We start from the raw sequence: 6311 nt of genomic DNA on the forward strand, positions 1-6311 counted from the left end.
CCCCCATCTCTGGCGGCGGCGTGCATCTGCCCCATCCCCTGCGGCGGCACGGGCCGTGCCCGGAGGCGCGCGTAGACAACTGGTGAGGAGGGAGAAGCCGGCGGAGCTCCCTTGGATTTCGCTGGCCTGCTCGCTGCGGACGCGGCCCTGCCAGTGGACGCGGGCGAGAGGAAGATGCCATGGCCACGGGTGGATCTCGCCTCGAGCTCTGCCTCCCGTGCGCCCCTCCTCCCCTCCGCTCCTCGTCTCGCGCTGGTGACCAAGCTCTGCCCCCGAGTGCAGTGCCTCCTGGACAGGCAGCAGCAGCGGGCTCTGTTATTTTCAGGGGAGAGGCGGTGGCTCTGTTCTTTATCAAATTTCTCTCAAATTTACAAAATTAATTTTCCTTTTCTAAAATTGCTATTTATAGTGAATCAATGAATAACATAGTATTTTACAACCAATTTGGATATAAACATGTCTAAAGTAGACCGATGTACTGTATACCTTTTACACAACAGCTTGTCCACAGCTGTTTCAGCCAAACGGCTTTCAGCTTTCTCACAGCTGACATCTCACAGCAGCTTTTCCACAGCCAACAGCCCACAACAACTTTTTCTCACAGCCACGGCTCAACCGGACCCTCAGTCTTCCCTTCGCCAAAAACTGACCCCTTCGGTATATATATAAAAAAAAAACTAACCCCTTCACCATCGCGGCCGTTGGAGGGATGCCTACATCTGTTGTTCGCCGTTGCGCTCGTCTCTTTGCCCGGCACGGCGGCACCGAGCATCGGTCGAAGCTCGTCCGCCGCTGACGCCGGTCTACTGAAGCTTCGCATGACAGCTGCCTGAGACTTGAGTCTCAACGACGCCCTTCCTCGAGCATGACATTGGTGATCTGCAAAAAAACACCCCCTAATAATTCCAAAAAAACTCAGGCTAGTTCCATTACTATTTTACTGCAGGAGTTATATTGAGAAACAGTTGGTGATGCTCTAAAACTGTAAAACTATGACACGATATAGAATGGAGCAAAAAGAAAACTTTGAAACTCAAGTCACCATTACTGTTGCGGCTCCTATCTCGGTGCGCCATGGAAATGCTCAAGCTCTGCCTCCAAGCAAAGCCAAGCTGCCCACCCGCTGGCACGTGAGTTCCGGGGCCGTACTCCGTGCCAACAGTCGTTTGATTGGCGAGCACACGAGCTTCAGCTGATTCCACCCACTAGCTCTCGGTCTCGGTCAGTCCCACGCGCCAACCGAAGTCCGAAGTGCAGTCCCCAACTCCGTCCACCTACAACTACCCGGCAACACTCCACTGGATCGGAGCTCTCTCAATCAGCATCCGGCGCGTCCACGACCGCCCACCGCCACCCATGACTCCTCTGCCGCTCCGCCGCCTCCACTTCCACATCCTTCTCGTGCTCCTTGCAGCATCAGCCGCGCAGGCCACCGACACCAGCGGCTGCAGCGGGGGCGACCGCTGCGGCGACCTCGTCCTCCCCTACCCTTTCCATCTCAACTCTTCCTGTGTCAGCGCCGGAGCCAACTCCTCCCTCTTCCGCCTCTCCTGCAACGCCAGCGCCACCCTCACCCTCGCGCTCGGTTCCGCCACATTCCGGGTCCTCGCCTTCCTCCCCTCAGGATCGGTCCTCCTCGACTACGCCCCTGCGTCGCCGTCCCCATGCGACGCGGCCTACCCCCTTCTCACGATCGACCTCCCCGGCGGCCGCGCTCGACGCCGCTATTGGGGTTTAGTCCCACATCGTGTAGCGATGGTGGGGGAGCTACAACATATAAGGCATTTGGGCCTTACTCAACCCAAAAGACTAGCCTGATAGGTGGGGGCTTCTTCCCGCCTTATATGTTGTGCCCCCCCACCATCGCTACACGATGTGGGACTAAATCCCAAAAATCTCCCCCTTAGTCACACATCGGGGTGCCCCCGCCATATGTGACGCTCGAGATTTTTTTATCGGATTTAGCTTTTCTGACCATGGGCTTATGATACCAATTGTTGAAACCGGTGGTGACCACCGAGTTCTCGATCTTGGAGTTGGCTGGCTCGTTACCACGAGCCTGCGCTCCCACAGGTCCTAGGTCCACCGGAGCTACAACATATAAGGCCTTAGGCCTTCCCAACCCAACAGACTAGCCTAATAGGTGGGGGCTTCTTCCGCCTTATATGTTGTGCTCCCCCACCATCGCTATACGATGTGAGACTAAACCCCAACAATCTCCCCCTTAGTCACACATCAGGGTGCTCCCGCCATATGTGACGCTCGAGATTTTTTTATCGGATTTAGCTTTTCTGATCATTGGCTCATGATACCAATTGTTGGAACCGGTGGTGACCACCGAGTTCTCGATCTTGGAGCTGGCTTGCAGCCGGCCCGACTCGTTACGAGCCTGCGCTCCCACAGGTCCCAGGTTCACCGGAGCTACAACCGGCCAACGTGCTCCGCCTCTACGCCTGCGAGGACTCGTCTCTCTGCCGCGCCGGCTGCGATGATGTCGCGACGTGTGGGGGCAAGTCTGGGTGCTGCTACCCGCTCTCGGACGGCAGCGTCTGGAAGCCCGGGAAGGGGCTGGGCGTTTTCGCCGACTACGGGTGCCGGGTTTCTCGAGCTGGGTCAAGAACCGGTCGGCACCAGCAGGGGCAGCAAGCGGGGTTGTGAGGGGGATCGAGGTCGAGTGGGCCGTGCCGAGGGGCAGCGCCATGGCAAAATGCGCCGATGGCGCGGCGCTCGTGAATGCCACGGCACTGCACGACGGCGTGCGGTGCGCGTGCGCGGCGGGTCTCGTCGGCGACGGCTTCGCACAGGGCGCAAGCTGCTCCAAAGGCACATGTAAGGACAAAAGTGTACACGGTTCTACTCGTGCGATCGATCTGCCACGTCGACTTATCAGTCTTTCAAAACACGTATGCATATTTGTGTACACAGCCTGCAGCAATGGTGAGCATGCAGATGACGGCAGGGAGTGTTGCCAGGGACGATTCTGCTCCAAGAAGGCAGTCGTCCTTGCTGGTACGCGGTCACTGCACATTGCCCTGATGATTTGATCAGCCAGATACTACTCGTGCGAACACCCTTCCTTTTGTTGTGTTTGCTGATTTCGTCTGCGTTCACAGGATTTTTCGTTTCGCTGTTCTTCCTGGCGGCGGCAGTCTCGTTCTGGCTGTTCCTGAGACAGCCTTCCAAGGACAGCCGGTGGGACCTCGACCCGGCGTGCATCCCCAAGATCCTCCGGAGCGTGTGCGACGCGAAGCAGTTCACGTACGAGCAGCTGGAGGAAGCAACGAAGAGGTTTGACAGCGAGAAGGCCGTGGACACCGTCGACGGCACGGTCCACGCCGGCGTGCTCGACGACGGCTCCCTGGTCGCGGTGCAGAGGATCGGCTACGAGACGCAGGGGAAGCTGAGGCTGGTCCTGGACCGGATCGAGCTCCTGTCCGAGATCTGTCACCCAAACATCGCCCGCGTCGTGGGCTTCTGCCTCTACTCCAGCAACGCGCTGCTGCTGGTGCACGAGCACTTCGCCGGGGGCACGCTGGAGGAGCACCTGCGCCAGATGAAGTGCCGCGTCCTCAGCTGGTACCACCGGGTCAACATCGCCATCGACGTCGCCAGCGCCCTCACGTACCTGCAGGCGCACGAGACAGCCCCGACCTTCCTGTACGACCTCAGGTCCAGCGAGATCTTCCTGGACACCGACTTCGCCGCCAAGATCGCCGGCTACAAGCTCACGAGGCCGGCGACGTACTACTCCGCGTCGTACGACCAGGATGTCGTGTGCAACTTCGGCCACCTCCTGATCGAGCTACTGACGGGGCTGAGGCAGCAGATCCAGCTCGACTCTGTCGCGCCCAAGTTGAGGGAAGGGAGGCTCCACGAGGTCATCGACCCGACGCTTGTGTCGGGAAAGCAGCTCCCGGCCTCGCACGATGAGGTGAGGAGGTGTTCGAGCTCGCCGTCCGGTGCCTGTCCAGCGCCGAGAACGGGCTCTGCATGCTCGCCGTCGCCAGAGAACTGATGCACATTCTGAGGGACTACAACGGGAGCAGCAGCAAGATCGAGATCTCCATACGATAGACTTACTGGATCACCTTGACATAGATATAGCGGGTACAACCTTATATATGAGATAAAAACTTCCTAGGAACATAATCTATAGAGAGAGAGGAAGGAAGATGAGATGTCACCGACCATCCGCGGACTTGGAGGAAGAGCTTGACATAGCCACGGCGAAGGTGATGCGGTCCGGGTCGGCGGAGTCGCGGTCACGGAGTTGATGTCGGTCGCAGTGTAATGGTGGCGCAGAGGCGACGGTGAAGATGTCAATGGAGCTTCCCATCGCTTTAGCGCCTCCCTCTTAGATCGGATTAAGGTTAGGACTATAGGTGGAAGAAAGACGACTCAGGTGAACCTCGTGACGCGAGCCCCGGCCTCCCACCTCCTTTATATTGCGCTGTGCGACAAGAGCCTACCAATCATGGAATGGTTGGGCGCCCCCGATCAGGACGCGGATTAAGGCCCCGACTCGGTCGTTGGACCGAGTCGGGAAGAGATCAACCTAACATTCTCCCCCTTGATCTCACCTTACGACTTAAACTTAAAATCATTTTCTCTTTTTTCCATTACATCACAAATTAGAGCATAGAGCGTGCCTCGTCACAACAGTTAGTACCATTGGATTAACAACTACAAACACGCCTCTCTGTTTTGAAACAGATTCTCAACTAGGCCCTTATTATCCAGGAATCATAAGCTTTACCTTAAACCCATGCCGGCTAAGTGTTCTCTGAACACGTTGGGTGGTAAGCCTTTTGTAAGCGGATCCATGAGCATCTTTTCTGTACTTATATGCTCAAGACTAATTATATGATCCCGGACTTTGTCTTTCACAATATAATACTTTATGTCAATGTGTTTGGCAACACCATTTGACTTATTGTTGTGAGCATAACATTCTGTTGGATTATTGTCGCAGTACAACTTGAATGGCTTATGTATGTCGTCTACCAATTTTAACCCGGGCATAAATTTCTTAAGCCAATTTACTTGCCCCGTGGTCTCATAACACGCTACAAACTCGACATACATCGTAGACAATGTAGTGACGTCTGCTTGAAACTTTTTCACGATATAGCTCCTCCTACGAGAGTAAATTATATCCTGACGTGGACTTTTATCATCTCCCGCATAATCTTGAATCTGTATAGTCCTCTATGTGTAGGAAATCAGATCTTCTGTATGTTAGCATGAGGCCTTTGGTGCCTTGCAAGTAAAGCAAAACTTTTTTCTTATCGGTCTCTAGTGTTTTATTCTTGGATTACTTTGATATCTGCCAAGTAACCCGGTAACAAACGCTAAGTCAGGGCATGTACACACTTGAGCATACTGTAAACTTCCGACAGCTGAAGCATATGGAACTGCTTTTATTTGATCGTCACGAAGTCATGCTATGTGACAAGGGCGGACTTGGCACTGGTCCAAGCGATATAACTATGGAGTGTCAGTTATGGCCAGAGGTTAACAAGTGTGAGTGCACATGCAACAAGCCCAAGTTCTACCATATTCCATGCTCCCATGTGCTTGCTGCATGTGGAAAAGCCAACATTCCTATGACTTTTGTGTCTGATTATTTCAAAAAGGAAGCAGTATTTAACACATGGTGTGGTGAGCTTCGAGGTTGGAGGGCCGTTGCTGATTTCACTAAGGCAGTTAATGACTCGGACCGTTATTGGTCTCCTAATGCAGAACAAAGGGTGGACACAAAGGGACGTTGCAAGAGTCGACGTATTAGGAATGACATGGATGCTTCCGAGGCTTCAGACAAGCATCCCTTCTGCCTCGCTTATGGTGGAAATCATCTCAAGAAAAATTATGATGTGTATCCCACAAATAGGCTACCAGATGGAACGGAAGTGCGGCATATTCCAAAACGCAACTCGAGGCAGGCCACTCAACAAGGCCCTAGCGCGTAGCATTGTATGTACTGTTATGAGTTTCCAACTAAATTCGCATTACTTATTCATATGTTATTGTATTTTGAAACATGACTTGGTTTTGTAGGATGGCGGGCATGGAGCTCATCGACCCCGTTGTCAACCAGAGGCATCGCTCCAACTTGCAGGATGGGCAGCTTCCACCAGCCCTCCATCTTCGTACCCACGACAAGTTGTGGATACTTGACCAGCACTGGGTTCCACGGTATGTGTATTTTGTACCTTGTACGTTTGTGCCTTTCATGTTGAAATTCGGTAATTAATATTCTTTCTTTAAAACAGGCTATGTGCTGCTGGTTTACTTCCATTCGCACGCCTAGT

The 6311-nt window shown here is 53.9% G+C and overlaps 1 pseudogene; it reads left to right on the plus strand.

The window, feature by feature from the left end:
* Positions 1-1074: 1074 nt before the first annotated feature.
* Positions 1075-4074, plus strand: LOC136496044 (probably inactive receptor-like protein kinase At2g46850; annotated as a pseudogene).
* The last annotated feature ends 2237 nt before the right edge of the window (positions 4075-6311 follow it).

This window comes from Miscanthus floridulus, chromosome 12, assembly GCF_019320115.1.
Source record: "Miscanthus floridulus cultivar M001 chromosome 12, ASM1932011v1, whole genome shotgun sequence".
NCBI classification, from domain to species: domain Eukaryota; kingdom Viridiplantae; phylum Streptophyta; class Magnoliopsida; order Poales; family Poaceae; genus Miscanthus; species Miscanthus floridulus.